The sequence below is a fragment of the Leptonychotes weddellii genome, chromosome 6, assembly GCF_054177405.1.
Source record: "Leptonychotes weddellii isolate Sample4059 chromosome 6, ASM5417740v2, whole genome shotgun sequence".
Classification (NCBI taxonomy): Eukaryota; Metazoa; Chordata; class Mammalia; order Carnivora; family Phocidae; genus Leptonychotes; species Leptonychotes weddellii.
The window spans coordinates 37,021,833-37,039,441 of record NC_138374.1 but is presented as its reverse complement, the minus strand read 5'-3'; the positions used below and the strand labels follow the sequence as shown (position 1 = coordinate 37,039,441).

General features: G+C 41.4%; 1 protein-coding gene across 3 annotated transcripts in view; it reads left to right on the top strand.

Moving 5' to 3' along the window:
* Window positions 1-7,176: 7,176 nt before the first annotated feature.
* MAPK8 (mitogen-activated protein kinase 8) overlaps window positions 7,177-17,609 on the top strand; it is an 85,299-nt gene continuing 74,866 nt past the window's right edge. For 2 of the 3 annotated variants that reach the window (XM_006738227.3, XM_006738229.3), the window contains exon 1: window positions 7,178-7,332. The gene's annotated coding sequence lies outside the window, so the exon portion shown is untranslated. Of the gene's footprint in view, window positions 7,333-17,609 lie in introns of all 3 variants that reach the window. The other variant, XM_006738228.3, reaches the window with a different exon arrangement.

Here is a 17,609-nt window from a genome sequence, read left to right as displayed (position 1 = left end):
TGTCTGATCTCCCTCCTGGGGCTGTTGACCTCTGAAACAGTGGGGAAATTCTGCCTCCTGATGTCCCAACCTGCTGTGAGGCCAGACTGAGCCAAGTATTTGAATCTGATGTCCTTTCATGTGATTTCATCTTCTCTAAGTACATGGGTACGTGCCCTCATAAGGTAATCCAAACAGCATGGTCCCTGTCTCTACACAGACACTCCTTCCCTTGGTAGACCTTACTTGATTGCTTGGAGGTAGACAGAACCACATGCATGACCATACCTTTGAGAAGAAGATATTAGTGACATCCCTATTTTTCCTGCTGATTCCAAGGTAAGTCCTGCTCTCTGCTCCGCATAGGCTGACAGTTACCAACCGCACCTTGACTCTACAAGGAAACAGAATACTGTGGGGTGGGGTTGGGGGGAGAAGTAGGCTGGGGTCTGAGTTTGAGACCTTACCCAGTCATCATGACTTAGCACCCCCAGAAATAAATTTTTCCTCTATTTACCCTGAACTGCTTATCCCTCAGGCATTAGTTGGAGTGTAGACTGCCTCAGATTTAGGAAGAAATGCTTTCTTTCTCCTCTATGTAGTAGTCCTTCATTTTAAACATCATACCTTAAAGGGTTACGGCCCCTCCCCCTGCCTTTTCCCAAGTACAGAACCTCTCCTCTCCTCTGCCTTCTTAGTCCCACGACAAACTCTGAGCTGGCCAGCCTGAAACAGCTATGCCAACCTGCAGCTGAGAAATTATTCCCGCTGGTTTTGACGCGAGGGGCACTGGAACCTATCCTCAGAAGCAAAGCTGCCTTGTATGGAAATCTGCTTCAGGAACAGGATAAAGGGGTGTTGAAATTCCTGTATCAGATCGTCTCTTAACCTCTGCTTTCTAGAAGCAAGAACACCTTCTCAGGACGATGGGAGGGCCTCAGATCACGTCTGGAGTCAGGGAAATGAGACAAATCCTGTCCAGTCAGGAGCAGGGAAACCCCTCTCTTAGCATCACTTTTGCTTTCTGAGGGGCTCAAAATTCTGCCACTTGCGGGCAATGACTCAACCCTCCAGGGATGCTAGAATCTCTGCTACCCAGTAACACCACAGAGAGCCTTTTAAGTTTCAACTGATAAGGAGTGGGAATTCACAGGGTCTCTCTGACAAACGGTCATTTATGGAACGCCAGTCTAGCTTGAGTTCCAGTTTTATATCTGAAAGGTGAGGGAAGGACCATGGAGGGGGAGGGGGAGGGGAGGGGGAGGGGGAGATGGGTCCTCCCTGAGGCTGCCAAGGGTGCAAGGCCAGTAATAAAGTGCTGCCTTCTCTCTACCGTGGGGCCTGGACAAATTTTATGCAATATAGGAGTTACAAATGGCAAAATTCCACCGCCCTGGAAGAAATTCAAGCTAAATAATTTCAATGAGGCAGAGAGTCCTTGTCCAGAGGTCTAGTGGAAAGCCTTCTTCCTAAATACATGCTTATTTAAAATAACAACAAGCTTGTTGTTAGTTACAAGACTTCAACAATGTATTGTTTCCCTCCCATTCAATTCCCTTTCTCTTTTTCTCCAGGGAATAAGTACTGAATACCTTCAATATCTGGATGTGGATGGAAAGAGGAAAATATAGCAGAGGTACATCTAAGTTGTGGGAGGTGGGGGGGGCAGAACATTAGAAAAAAGAGCCAATAATGAAAGTAAGGATTAAGAGAGAAACTGGAACACAAAAGCTAGTAGAGGGCAGGTTGTCCTGTCAGGTTTGCTCTGAGATTTTTTTTTTTTTAAGATTTTTATTTATTTATTTGACAGAGAGAGAGCACAGGCAGGGGGAGCAGAGGCAAAGGGAGAGACAGGCTCCCCGCTGAGCAGGGACCCTGGACCCAGGACCCGGGGACCATGACCTGAGACGAAGGCAGAGATCCAACTGACTGAGCCCCGCAGGCACCCCTGCTCTGAGATTTTAGAGAACAGAAAATATGTTGAATTAAAGCACTGGCTCTCAATCTTGGCTTACATCAAAATTACCTGAGGGGTTTTGAAAAACTACAAAAGCCTGGTAGATCTCTGAAAAAGATTCTCCAGAAGTGGAGTCTAGGCATGGGTAGTTTTAAAAATTCCCAAGCTGATTTGAAAGAGCTGGCTGACTTGAGAGCTAGTATCCTAGAGTCGAGCTTCTCAAACTTGGGTGGGCACCAGAAACACTTGGAAGGCTCATTAAAACACAGATGGGGGCGCCTGGGTGGCTTAGTCATTAAGCGTCTGCCTTCGGCTCAGGTCCCTGGTCCGGGGTCCTGGGATCGAGCCCCGCATCGGGCTCCCTGCTCAGCGGGAAGCCTGCTTCTCCCTCTCCCACTCCCCCTGCTTATGTTCCCTCTCTCGCTGTGTCTCTCTCTGTCAAATAAAGAAATAAAATCTTAAAAAAAAAAAAACCAGAAAAACACAAATGGGCCCTCCCTTAAAGCTTCTAATTCAGCTTGAGTCTGAGAATCTGCATTTCCAACGAACCTCCAGGTGACACTGATGTTGCTGGCTGGAGACCATAATTTGAGAACCAGCATCTTAGAGGAATAAATGCTCACCATTTTTTCTATGAGAACATGTGTGTATACTTGATCTATAGGTTTGAATAGCTGGGTTGTCTCTTGTGTGCACCTGGGAACCATGTGCTCATATGGGGGTGAAGGGAAAAGGGAAGCCCAAGTGAAGGGGGAGACTTTTGTAAGTTCAAATCAGAGAACTGACCATTTCTATCTCCACTGTGTTTTGTTTGAGTTGTGGCTGAGGAGCTCTGTTCATTTGTGGTCCTGTTTTACTCCTGAGGACATAAGCCATAGTTCTCAAAGTTGCAGATATCAGTTTGCCAGATGAACACTCATCTTTCCTCTCACACAGCCAGGGCCTAAACTCGCCCCTCTGGAGCCAGCAGGATCTACCTTGAAAGAGCCTTAAAGAACATCCCAGAGACAGGGGTGACTGACCAGGGCGCTAAACCTCCTCCTCTTACAGGGGAAGTAGACGTGACCAGGAGCATGGTTAGAAAACCAGACCGGGGGCTGCCTGGGTGGCTTGGTTGGTTGAGCATCGGACTCTTGATTTGGGCTCAGGTCATGATCTTAGGGGTTTGGGATCGAGCCCTGTCTTTGGGTGCCCTTCCACAGACCTTAATCAGTAAATTTCCTCTCCCTGATTCCCCACCCCTGAATTGAAATCAGGGAACTAGGAAGTGATATAAAGTTTCAACTTTTGGTTTCTATACCCTTGAACAGCTTTGTGAGATCCACCTTACACATTAGCCAAAGGCCCAACTCTAACACAGTCTAGTGTATGTGTGTGTCTAGGGAGAATGACAAGGGAAGAGGTACTCTGGACAGAGTGTGACCTTTTCTTGACTATCCCTCAGGGCTTCAGCAGAGACTGGATTTAAGGGGCCTATAGCCTCCCCTCCTTTTCTTCCCCCATCCCAGCCTCAGAGAGAGCCAAGAACCAGATGTCCCCAAGACAACTCCCCTGGGACAAAAGTCAAAAAGCCTGAATTCCTTAGCTCTTCCTCATTTTCTAAGTTAGCCCCCAATAGGTTAACAAGAGAGCATAAGAGGTTAACAAAGAACAATACCATGAGAAGGAAGGAGGCCCAGAGCCACATCTGGACACAAAAAGCATTCTGAATTTGCAGAATATCAGAGATGATGACATTCAATCACAAGCAGTGAAATGCTTTCTGAAGTCACACAGATGAACATATACATATATAAACATGCAGGATATCCTTTGCAGATATAGATAATTGGAAGTTGACCCTGGTAGGCTGATGCTAACTTAGAAGCACTCCTTGTTGGGCGCCTGGGTGGCTCAGTTGGTTGGGCGACTGCCTTCGGCTCAGGTCATGATCCTGGAGTCCCTGGATCGAGTCCCGCGTCGGGCTCCCTGCTCGGCGGGGGGTCTGCTTCTCCCTCTCCCACTCCCTGTTTGTGTTCCCTCTCTCGCTGTGTCTTTCTCTGTCAAATAAATAAATAAAAAATCTTTAAAAAAAAAAAACAGAAAAAAGAAGCACTCCTTGTTGAATGAAAGAAAGGCTGTTAACAGCATCACAGAAATGGACATGAAACTCACAGGAGTTCTGTCCTGAAGTTCTGCAGGCCTGGCTCCTGGCCTTCTTTTCTTGCTTTCTGCCGGTTGTCGCATGGGCCTGGGCTAACTCTTCCATACCCAAGACTTCATGTTATCACTCTGTCAATGACTCATCTCTTTTTTTCCCCCTGGGTTTATTGAGAAATAATTGGTATACTTCACTGTATAAATTTCAGGCATACAGTATATGGTTTGATTTACATATGTTGTGAAATGATTACCACAATAGTTTCAGCGTACATCCATTTTCTCATATAGATACAATAAAAAGAAAAGAAGGAAAACATTTTTTTCCTTGTGATGAGAACTCTTCGGATTTACTCTCTCAACAGCTTTCCCATATATCCTACATCAATGTTAGCTCTAGACATCATGTTGTACATGACACCCCTAGTACTTGTTTATCTTACAACTGGAAATTTATACCTTTTGACTTTCACCAATCCCCCCTTCCCCAACTCTCTGCCAACCACAAATCTGATCTCTTTTTCTATGAGTTTGGTTTTGCTGTTGTTGCTGTTTATAGATTCCACATATAAGTGAGATCACATAGTATTTGTCTTTCTCTGTCTCACTGATTTCACTTAACATTTGCCTTCGAGGTCCATCCGTGTTGTTGCAAATAACAGGATTCCTCCTTTTTCATGACTGAATAATATTCCATTGTACATATTTATGCCACAACTTCCTTATCCATTCATCTATCAATGGACACTTAGGTTGTTTCCATGTCTTGGCTATTGTAAATAATGAACATGGGAGTCCAGATATCTTTTCAAGTTAGTGTTTTCATTCTCTTTGGATGTACTTCCAGAAGTAGAAAGACTGGATCATATAGTGGGTCTATTTTTAATTTGGGGGGGGTGGATCCTCCATACTGCTTTTCATAGTGGCTGTACCAATTCACAATCCCACTGACAGTGCACAATGACTCCCTTTTCTCTACATTCTTGCAGGCATTTGTTCTCTTTTGTCTTTGGGATGATGGCCATTCTAACAGGTGTGAGGTAATATCGTGGTTTAAATTTGCATTTCCCAAATGACTAGTGATGTTGAGCATCTTTTCATGTACCTATTGGACTTTCATATACCTTCTCTGGAGAAATGTCTATTGAGATCCTTTGTCCATTTTTTAATTGGGTTATTTGGGGTTTTTTTTAAAGATTTTATTTATTTATTTGACAGAGAGAGAGACAGCGAGAGAGGGAACACAAGCAAGGGAAGTGTGAGAGGGGAAGCAGGCTTCCCGCTGAGCAGGGAGCCTGATGTGGGGCTCAATCCCAGGACCCTGGGATCATGACCTGAGCCAAAGGCAGACGCTTAACGACTGAGCCACCCAGGTGCCCCTTGGTTTTTTGTTATTGAGTTATCTGAGTTCTTTTTAAATATTTTAGATATTAACCCCTTATATGGTTTGGAAGTATTTTTTTCCCATTCCATTTATATGGAATTACAAAAGACCCTGAACAGCCAAAGAAATCCCGAGAAAGAAGAACAAAGCAGGAGGCATCACACTACCTTGTTTCAAGCTATACTATAAAGCTATAGTCATCAAAACAGTATGGTACTGGCATAAAAATGGACAAATCAGCCAATGGAACAGAATTGAGAGCCCAGAAATAAACCCAGATGTATACACTCGGCTAATATTTGACAAGGGAACCAAGAATATTCAATGGATAAAAGATAGGCTTTTCAATAAAAGATGCTGGGGACAATTGTATATTCACATGTAGAAGAAAAAAACTGGGCCTGTACCTTACATCACTCACAAAAATTAACTCAAAATGGATTGAAGACTTAAATGAAAGACCTGAAACCCATGAAACACTTAGGAGAAAACATAGGAATAAAGCTCCTTGACACAGGTCTTAGTAATAATTTTTTTTGGTGACACTTAAAAGTACAAGCAACAAAATCAAAAATAAACAAATGGGACTACATCAAACTAAAAAGCTTTGCACAGCAAAAGAAACAATCAACAATGGGGAGAGAATGTATGAATGATTGCTCACATATATATTTCATTTCAGAATCACTGGGAACAGGCCAGCCCAACAGGACATGGGAAGATAGTGACTTGAATTCACTCATTTATTCAACAAATATTTATGTATTCATTATTAAAGTAATGTACTTTTTTCTGATTATGAACATAATTGTTTCATTTGGAAACCATGGAAAAAAATTCCCAAGTATAAAAGAAAACCAATTCACCTTTCATTCCAGAGGGCAATGATGAACTACTGTTAAAATAATTTGGCAAATTTCTTTTCAGGTTTTTTCCATGTATACATAACATATAGGTAGGATCATTATATACAGATCTGCTTCTTTCTCTTAATGATATATTGTCAGCATTTTCCTGCATTGTTAAGAATTCCTTGAACACATGGCATTTAAATTGCTAAGATATGTTCTATTGCATGGATGTATGTAATTTAGAAATCCATTGTTGGGTATGTAAGGGCTTGCCAATTTGTCACTGTTATAACAAACACACGCTTTGTGGGGCTCAGAGATAAATAAGGTAATACATTGAATCTGGCACAGTGGATTTGGGGAAAACAGGAGGCAGCTTTTTCCAGGTGGCTGAAAAGAACAATTACTGTAGGTTGCTGGGCTCTGGACAGGTGTCCTCAGAATGTAATGTGTTGTCGGTCAAGGTAAGGAGCATTTTGTCTGTCGGGTGTGTGCTCAGACCGGGGTGGCTGCTCCCTCACTTTCAAACGCTGAGGCGAGGAGCCCCTGACGCTTTGGCTCCCACTAGTGGAACGCCCCTGGCCAGAAGCTGGGAGTTCTGGCCACACGCCGCCACGTGCCAGGAGCAGGGCCCCGCCCCACCGGCTCCCCGACACGCCCCTCACACTTGGCTCTCAGAAGCCCTCCCCGCAGCTCCGCCTCCAGGAGACCTCCGCAAGTCCTCCCTGCCCCTAGAGGAGCCCCGCCCCCGGACTGCCGACCCCGCCCCCGCAATCCGGGCCCCGGGGCTGCCCCGCCCCTCGGACCGTTTCCGAGGCGCGGGGGCGGGGCCCTGCGCGATGACGTGGGCGGGCGTGCGCGGTGACGGCCCGCGTCCCTGTTACTCAGCGGAGCGGCCGAGGCCGGACGACGCGGCCAGGAGTGCGGAGCCGCGAGCAGCCCTGGGTAACGGCCGTAGCGACCGCCCGGACGGCGCCAGTCCCGCCGGAGGGCTTTCCTGTCGCCGTTCGCTGCGTTGCGGGGTGAGTGCGGCGGGTGCCGCAGGGCCGGGGTGGCCGGCGGCCCCGCCGTGTTTATGTTATTGTGCCGCCGCCACCGCCGCCGCCTTCTCCTCAGCCGTGACCCCCTCCCGGGAGTGGGGGCGGGAGCGCGCGGCGGCGGGGGGCGCGCGGCGGGCGGGGGCGGCGCGGGAACAATAGCGGCCGGGGAGGCGGGGGCCGGCCAGGGGGCGTGGGGCTGCGGGACCCCGGTGCGCCCCAGCCGTTAGCCCCCGGCCCGCCCGCCCCAGCTCCACCCGTCCGTCCTCGCGCGCCCTCCTCGCGCGGGTCCCGCGTCCCCGTCGGGAGGGGAAAATGGAGCGGGGGGTGGGTGGCAAGTTCTGAAACACTTCGGCGAAGGTCCGGACGGAGGCGCCTGGGCGGCCCGCCGCGCCCTGGCTGCCTCTCCCGGCGATGGGGAGCCGAGAGCGCTCCTCCGGTCGCCGGGTCCCGACGCCTGACTGGCGCCCACAGGGTCCGTGTTTTGTTTCTCGGTGGTTTCTTTGTGCTAAGGTTCTGGGCAGACGCAGGGAGCGGCGCCGAAAAATGCTGGGGTGGCCTTCGGCTCTGAGCGGCAAGGGGGAGCCCGGGCCCTCGACTTGCGCGGAAGGTGTCCATCAAGCTGTGAGCGAGCTTCAGTGGTCAGCGGGCTTTTCTCTTGAGGGTCACTCGGTGATGACCTTTTGACTTTTTTACCCCACCCTCTCCTCTCTTTGTCTTGCACTTGTGTTCCCAATCCTTAGGTGGTGGAACCAAGTCCATTTTAGAATATTGTGATGAACACTTTTCATTTTTTAATTTCAGAGAGTTCGCATCAGATGTTTACTGTGAACTTAATAGCATGTTGACTGCATGGTATCAATGTTCAGTGGTTACTGTTTTTACCTCTGAAATTCAGTAGTCTTTTCAATAGAATTTTGGTCTGTCAGTCCATTGTGTTTTGAGATAAGCATCCGGCAAGTATCTTTTTGGCAATTAGAACATCTGTTTATTTCATTCATTCATTCAGCAACTGTTCAGTACTGTACTCAGATGGAGAGTTTGAAGGTAAAGAGCAATATCTTGTAATCGAAGAGGATGCTTTGACGGAAATAAAGTAGATGTCCCTTTAAATGAGACAATTATGTAAGTGGTGTGTGTTAAAAAAAGGTATAGTTATACTCTGGGTCATTTTACTGTTTTGTTTTTGTTTTAGTACCATCTGGAACTTACAGTGTTGTATTGGGAAGTAGAGTTAGGAGATTGGTCTAAATGTACAATGGCTTTCTTTATTTACAAGTTTAACTTTTCAGTTTTAACAGCCTTACAGTCTTACAGTCATTGGTAATGTTTATCTCGGATTTCCCTGTGGGTTAAACCTAGGAGGTCATATGCTGTAAGTGAACATATTTAGTGCTGTGCCTGACAAAAGCAAGGAATCAAAATGGGACTTCCTTGAGGACAGGTCTGTCTTGCATCTGTCTCCAACACCTAGCCTGAAATACAGTAAGTGTTCAATAAGAAATTGATGAAAAACTCTTTACAATGAATAATATTTAAAATCCAGTCTTTACGGTTCTCTGTAAAGTTTTGTAAGCCTCTTGTAAGCTGTCACTTTCAGATGGCTAAATGATTGGTTCATACGTATTATCTGTCGCCACAGTAGGGGCTTTTGAATATTTTATTTATTTTTAAAGATTTTATTTATTTGAGAGAGCACAAGCGGCGCGGGGGGGGGTGGGGGGGAGAGAGGAAGAAGCAGGCTCTCCACTGAACAGGGAACCTGATGTGGGGCTCCTGGGATCATGACCTGAGGGCAAGGCAGACGCTTAACCGACTGAGCCACTCAGGCGCCCCTGAATATTTTAATATCAGTTTTTTTTTCTATCACTTCTAATTCGCTATCCTACAACAAAACCTTGTCTAAAATGTCTTTTTTAGTATGTGTATCACACACAGACATAGTGATATTACAATAGGGGTCTAAAATGATTGGTTTTTTGCAAATGTTGCTTGAAAAGTTTCTGATGATGCCTATAAGCAGAAAAGCTAGACTATAGGAAATAAGCTACATAAAAGTTTTATTAGAGATGTTTAATTTCTTTTTTTTTTTTTTAGATTTTATTTATTTATTTGACAGAGAGACACAGCGAGAGAGGGAACACAAGCAGGGGGAGTGGGAGAGGGAGAAGCAGGCTTCCCGCGGAGCAGGGAGCCCAACGCGGGGCTCTATCCCAGGACCCTGGGATCATGACCTGAGCCGAAGGCAGACGCTTAACGACTGAGCCACCCAGGTGCCCCAGAGATGTTTAATTTCTAATTGCATTTTTAGAAATGTTTAATTTAAAATTCTACCTTGGTGAAGCATTTGGGCCTAACTTAATTTAAAATTCTATTGGTGAAGCATATGGGCCTAAAACTCCAAATAATACTTATTTATCCAAGTTATATCTTTTTTCCACTCACTACTTAATACATAGCATTTGTTTTGGATATGAGAGAATTTGAGGTGAGCTTATTGCCTGATGTAGAGTACAAGTAAAAAGGAAATGATACTTTATTAAGATAAGGAATGAAAATCTTGAGATACCAAACTTTTATTGCCTAGTTACAGTATATTAAATTTCAGGAAGGGTTACTGATAGAAATCCTTTGGCAGTAGCTCACTGTTAGGCTACATGTTAAAGCAGTTTTTTTTTTGTTTTGTTTTCAAATTTCTTTTGTTTCTTTAATAAATAACAGCTTTATTGAGATATCATTCACATACAATAAAATTTACCCTTTTAGAGTGTGCATCAGTGGTTTTTAATATATTCACAAAGTTCTGCATTGATCGCTACTATCTAATTCCAGAACATTTTCATCACCCCAAGAAAAACTCTGTACCCATTAGCAGTTATTCCCTATGTTTAAAGGAAGAGATAGCACTGATTCTTTTGGTGAGTATATTCCATTAATTAGTTTGAAATGGGTTGTCTTTGTGTCCTGGCAGAGTAGGAAACTATGTCCTTATACTCCTTTAGATCCTGGGAGAAAGGCCACTTGGAAAGGAAATTAGTTTAAGAATAAATTCTACCCAAATTAATGAGGTTAGAATCTTAACTTAGTGCCTAAAGTTATGGAAATGACCTTGTAAAGATACTCAGTGCCCAGTGAAACAACTTGAAATAATTTAAGTGACCAGTCACAAACAATCCTAGCGACAGTCGAAGTGGTTGAATAGAAGTCTGATTCATGTTAGTCTGTTTTGTCTATCAGTTGAGTTTGGACACATTCGAATCATCTAGATAGTTCAGATGTTGTGTTGCACAAGTAGAAGTATAAAATAATGTCTGACATAAGATGCCAGCTCTCTAGAGGTCTCTGGTCAAGTCAGTGGTATGGGTAGTAGCCTTTCTGATTCATGTGCAAGGAAGTCATTATAGCCACATAGTTCTAGATATGAATCATTTGCCTGTTTCAGAGCTGTGATGCTTATTGTCTTAGTCATGAGCTCTTTACATGAACATTTAGAAAATTAGCTTTCTTACTCTAATGCAGATTAACTTGAACTTTGATTTCAGAAATGAGTTTTGAGTCAACAGACTTTACTACCTAAAAGGAGACAGGAGTCTTAATATAAGAGCTGTCCTAACATTCAGGGCGATAGGTGAAACTAGACCTGTAGGGAATCAGACCTAGGTTCACTTCTCAGTTCTGTCTTCTAGACTTTGTCATCAACAAGTTCCTGAGCCGTAGAAAAGTTGTGTAACCTTTTTGGATTTAGAACTGTAAACTGAGGCTGTTGGAACTCTTTTTTTATAGAAATGTTGTTCCTCAGATAGGTTTTTCTTCAGAAAACATACTGGGACAAAAAGAGTCTTTGGGTCATAATCAGAATCCTATGTCAAGAACAGCAATGAAACAGACTTTTGTAATTTTCAGAAGCAGAAAAATTTAAGTCAAATATTTTCTGTAATCCATTCTTACAAAACATAAAAATTTCACTGTAAGCTTGAGTTTTTTGAATGATAGATTTTATTCATTCCACAGCATCATGCTTACTAATGAGACTCCTTACTCTCAGAGCGTTAGTGGAAGATGTGCAAATGAATAGTTGCCTTAAGAAGCTTATGATCAGGGGGCGCCTGGGTGGCTCAGTCGTTAAGCGTCTGCCTTCGGCTCAGGTCACGATCCCAGGGACCTGGGATCGAGCCCCACATCGGGCTCCCTGCTCGGCGGGAAGCCTGCTTCTCCCTCTCCCACTCCCCCTGCTTGTGTTTGTGCTCTGGCTATCTCTCTGTCAAATAAATAAATACATAAATAATCTTTAAAAAAAAAAAAAAAAAGCTTATGATCAGGGGTGGGAATAAAGGCATATCCAAACAGTGAACTTATATTCTTTTATAAGATTTATGAGAGGGCTTCCCCCAAACAAACAAAAGCCTGCCCCAAATATCTGGGCAAGCTAAATTTCATTGAAATCCATTTTTTAAATTACATGTGAGTATGTATTGAATAAGATCTTTTAGAAAACTTATTAGCTGGCATTCTTTTTCAGGGTGGTGGGTTTTATCAGAAATATAGCTAATAAAGTACAAATCTATGTCTGTGTCCTGTTATCCTTTGGTAGTATGTCAGGTTTGGTTAAAATCTGCCAGTTTTTTAGGAAGTTAAGGAGCCCAAACTTAATAGTCATTGTTAACATGAGTTTTAAGGTAGCTCTGAGTTCAAATTCATGATCCAAATCCAACTCACTATATGGCCAGGTTAGTTCAGATTATATAACATCTTTGGGCCTGTTTTATTATTTGTCAAGTGAGAATAATAACAGCACATAATCTCATAGGGCTGTAAGGTTTAAGTAAGGCATTGCATGTAAAGTGCTTGGCTCTAATACAGTACGTAGAACACTAGATGTAAGTATTCAGGAAATTTTAGCTATTATTATCACTTATTATTTTTAACTTGGAACAAATGCAAAATGTCAAGTAAATTAAAAACTAATTTCATGTATACATCTGAATTCTCCAGAAAATTTCTGCCAGTTGTTTCCCCTCTGCATCTTTGGGGGTTTATTTAAAATTGGGTTGTCTCATCTAATCTGAATTGACTGAAATGATTTAACATTTGGACCAGTTATCCTCTCTGCTTTTAAATTTGGAAACATTCCAAAGCAGATATTAAAGGAAAATCATTTGCCACATTCTCTGACACCAAGTTATTTTGCTGTGTTTACTTTTCCCACTGCAGAGAGTTGTCTAAGCTTTCCTAGGTTGATTTTGACAGATTTCTAAAAAGAATGGTAATCTAGGAGCTCCTGTTTCTGTATTTGAAGAAAATGGAATACTGTTGCATCTTTAGGCTTACTGGAATTTTTGACTCTGTGAAGATTGCAAATTTGTCAGAGACTGGGTAACCACAACAGTTCATTAAGCATTTTCTAGAGGTCTCCAGAAAAACGAGGGAAGTTATTTATCAGTAACATCTGGAAATATTTTTCCTGTGTTTTTCTAAGTTTTCTGTGTAGTGTTTCTGTGGTTATATTGGTACATCACTCCTTCTTGAGGACAGCAACTATGAAATGATACTGGTTTTGCATAGTCAGTATTCACTGAGAAGCCATCTATACCAGTCCAGGTATTAAGTGATGTGGGGGCACCAGGAAGTAGAAATTAGTCTCTACTTTCTGTGAGTATAACCCAATAGGAAATAAGGACAAACATCAGTGCATTTATGTCCTAATGCAAGGAACCAGATATTGGTAGGCATTTCATTGGGAATTTCTTTAACCTTGAAGCCTGAGTGCTAGATGTTGGGGCATTTGGGGACTTCCAAGCCATACATCTCTCACTTTGCCTTTTAAAATATACTAACTAGATAAACCACAAAAAGCAAGATGTCTTCTTTCCTAATTTCTGATTAAAGTTGAGAGTGTGGTACAGATAAGTCAAAATCTAAATCATAAGAAAAATCTTAAAACCTCAAAACTGTTTTGGAACACAAGGTATTAAAAGAAGTATATGAAAAGCAGATAGAAAAGATGCTACTCAAATACTAATCAGAGTCCTCAAACTCTTCTGTTTTGAAGCTCTGAAGACTTACAGCTAGATTTATGCTAGGAGCTTTTCTTAAATTTTTCTAATATTGAGAAGTATGGGCTTCCCTACTTCCTGTTGCTGAGGGGCCCAAGGCCCACCATATTTTTGGGGTCACTAGAAAAGAAAAACCTTCTTTGCTTGGCATGAGGCATCAAAACATCAGCTAAAAGCTGTTAATAGGGATGGATACTCACCCTTCCCTGACTTGCTCCTTAGAGGGTGACTGTCTGACTCTCAGCTGCCATATGGGTCAACCAAAAGTGAAATAAAGGAAAGCCATCATTATATAGATTTCTTTGTGACTTGAGAAAGGGTTACTTTTTAGTCAAAACAAGCAAAAACCAAAGTATATAGCTGAGAATTGAAAAGTTTTAGTAATTTTATTTACATTTTAAATAACATATTCACTTTGATTCAGAATTTCAAAGATTTAAAAAGATGTACAGTATAGTCTCCTTCCCATTCTGTGCAGCCACTCAGTTCCTCCACATGGAAACACTGTTAAGTTTCCTGTGAATCCCTTCAAAGATAGTTTATGTATGTGCAAGTAAGTAGAGATACATAATTCCTTGTCCAAAACCCTTGATCCAGATGTATTTCAGAATTAAGGCATTTTGTTTTGTTTTTTGAGGGGGAGGGGCTCTGTGGGAAGGTAATATAGTGCATCTGCTGTATTATTCAAAATCCCTAGTTGGAGGGGAATGTGTAGCATCTTGTAATTAAATACATTAATATTTCTGCATCAGAAGCATAAATAGTACAATAGCAATAAAGATTATAAAGTCTTATGGAAATTATTGTCAGATTTTGACACCAAATAGGTTTGTACTAATAAAAACATACTTTTTCTGAGCTTTACAGATTTTAGAATCGCCAGTGATGGATTGTACGTCTTACATATATAATGTATTTTCTCTGCTTTCACCTCCTTTTTCATTTAAGTTGTTGCATACTATGCACAGTATCCTTTACCTTTTATTTTTAACTTAACAATATAGCTTAGGATGGTTTTCTATTAGTCATACCAGGACATAAATACCATGCTTATTCTTTTTTTTTTTTAACACCTTCACAGTGTATCATTTGTCTTAATCAGCTTGGGCTGCTATAGCAAAATACCATAGACTGGGTGGCTTAAACAATAGACATTCCAGTTCTAGAGGCTGGGAAGTGCAAATCAAGGTGCTCAGAGATTTGGTTCCTGTGAGGACTCATCCTGGCTTGCAAATGTCAACTCAGTGTGTCCTCACATGGAGAGAGGGAGTGTCTGCTCTCTCTTTCTCTTTTTATGACATTAATCCCATCATGGGGGGGCCCATCTTCATGAGTTCTTGTAGTTCTAATTACCTCCCGAAGTCCCAAAGGGGACACAAAAATTCAGTCTATAACACCATTATACATGTATAACATAGATTTAAGTAGCCCCCTTTTTGATGTACATTTAGGTGATTTTCAGTCTTTTGCTATCAAAAGCTGTGGTACAATGGATTCCTTATATATACATTTTTTTTTTAACAGTTTGTATAGAACACATCCAGAAGTGGACTTGCTAGATTGAAATGTATGTACTTTCTAAATTTGATAGATATTGCCAAAATAATATTTGTGGAAATAGTTCCAACTTACATTCCATCAGCCCTGCTATTATGAATAACATTAAACATCTTTTTGTCTTTTAAGGGCTATTTGTATTTTCTTTATTGTGAACTGTCCCTATCCTTGCCTATTTTTATGTCACTTTGTTACTTCTTAGATTTGTAGAATTTATTTTTATATTAGGGAAAATAGCTCTGTGCTATTTTTTTGGAAGTATTTTTCCTAATTTGCTCTTTACTTTTTAGGTTGTTTATGGTGGTTTTATCGTGCTGAATTTTTTTCCCCAGTAGTTAAAATGCTTACCAATCTTAGTACTGACTTCTAAATTGTATGTCATCATTAGAAAGTCTTTCCCTGACTCAAGATTATACAAGAATTCTCAAGTGTTATTTTTCTAGTACTTTTATGGTTTTTTAATTTTTTTACTTATTTGGAATTCTGGGATAAGGTATGATGTATAGGTTCAACCTTATTTTTGTCACTGTATGACCATCCACTTGTCCCAACATCATTTATTAAATAATCCATTTTTGTCTTACAGATTTGAAATGCTGCCTTTATAATTTACTGATTTCCATGTGTATTTGGGGCCATTTCTGGTCCACTGATCTGTCTGCCCATTTGGGAACCACACTGTCGTGTTTTAATTATTGCATTTTATATTGTGTTTTCTGTTAGGACTAATTCCCTTTCATTTCTTTTCCAGAATCTCTTCTGGCTTTCATCTTGTTTATTTTATTTTTTATTTTTATTTTTTAAAGAATTTATTTGAGAGAGAGAGAGTGTGCATGCTCAAGCATAAGCAGGGAGGAGGGGCAGAGGGACAGGGAGAAACAGACTCCCCACTAAGCAGGTAGCCTGACATGGGACTTGATCACAGGACCCTGAGATCATGACTTGAGCTGAAGGCAGATGCTTAACCAACTGAGCCACCCAGGCACGCTGCATCTTGTTTATTTTATATAAATTTTGCAATCAATCCATTTAGTCTAGTTGCCATTTCTGTTGGGATGACTTTATTACTTATTTTATGGAGGTAAAGGTTGCATACAGTAAGATGCACAAACCTTAAATTTACAGCCTAATGAATTTTGCCTATATATTGTGCAATAGCCAGATCAAGATACAGAACATACCATCACCCAGAAAATTTTCTCATGCCCTTTTCAAGTTAATATGCCCTTCTTTCCACCACCCCTCCTACCTTGATTAACTTTTATTACATAGATTCAGTTTGTGTTTAAGATTTTCTTTGTATTTATTGGCAGCTTTTTGGTGTTCTTTCTATCCAAGAATATGGGAAAACTTAATCTTTTCATTTCTTCAAGTCCCTTTTTGGGTTCCTAATAGCATTTTTAGGTTTTGTATTATTTCTTCTTTCTTTCTGTTGCTGTTTCTTTTGCTGGCATTTTTTTTTCCATTTTATCTTCTACCTAGTTGTATATAAGAAAGCTGTTTATTTTGCTTATTGATTAATACTTGTATATTAAATAAACTCCCTTTTAGAAATTGTTACTGTTTGTAATACTGTAGTTGAATTTTTCTTTCTTTTTTAAGATTTTATTTATGTGAGAGAGAGATGGTGAGAGAGAGCACAGGTGGAGAGGAGAGGGAGAAGCAGGCTCCCCGCTGAGCAGGAAGCCTGACATGGGGCTCCATCCCAGGACCCTGGGATCATGACCTGAGCCAAAGGCAGATGCTGAACGAACTGAGCCACCCAGGCACCCCGAATTTTTAATTTTCAAGTATAAATCATATATCCTTTTTTTACTTCCTCCGATTTTTACCTCCCTTCTCCTAACTTTTACACCCCTAGTTTTTCTTTTATTGCATTGGTAGCAGCGGTTTTTAAAACATAGTTTTCCTCCACAATGTATGAAACAAGGATCAAAATATCTGTATACTTGCTGAATATTTAAAGGATATGAATAGTAATTGAAATTGAGGGATTATGAGAGTAATTAGAGCAATGTGAAGTTTTTCGACATTAAATAAACTTGACTTGTGGTTTTAAAAATGTCTAATAGACAAGTTAGTGATCATTTGACAGTGAATGCAGAGTTAGTAACTTTTTTGTTTCTTATTTGATAATACAAATAGATTGTTTTCTATGTGCTTAGCACCCAGAGGCAATTTCCAGAAATGTAACTTAGTCTGCTGTCTGGAAGCATATAATCAAGGTAGAGAGGTAAGCTATGTAGAAGTGAGCAGCAAATGAATGTGGACAAGAAGGACTTAGGCTTAGAAAAATGATATTGGCAAAAATCTGCAAGTCTAGAAAGCATGGAGGTGGGGGAGGGAGTGGAGGGAGTGAGTTTGATTTGACTGTTAGGTTTGGGGTAGCTATGTTGTGGGTGAAGATACTTGGCTGAAATTCAGTAGAGATCTAATTGTTTAATGGATATTTCATAGTTTATTTTGTATCTTACCACTTCCCCCCACAAAAATCTGAGGTGGTTTACTCCTCCAGGACTCTCACACTGTTGAATAAGCTAGAAATAAAAAATCAAAACCAAGGGAAAACAAGAATCCAGAATATTCTAATAATATAATAGCTGATAGTTATTTGGTTCTTACCATTTATCATGCACTGTTCTAAGGCTTTAC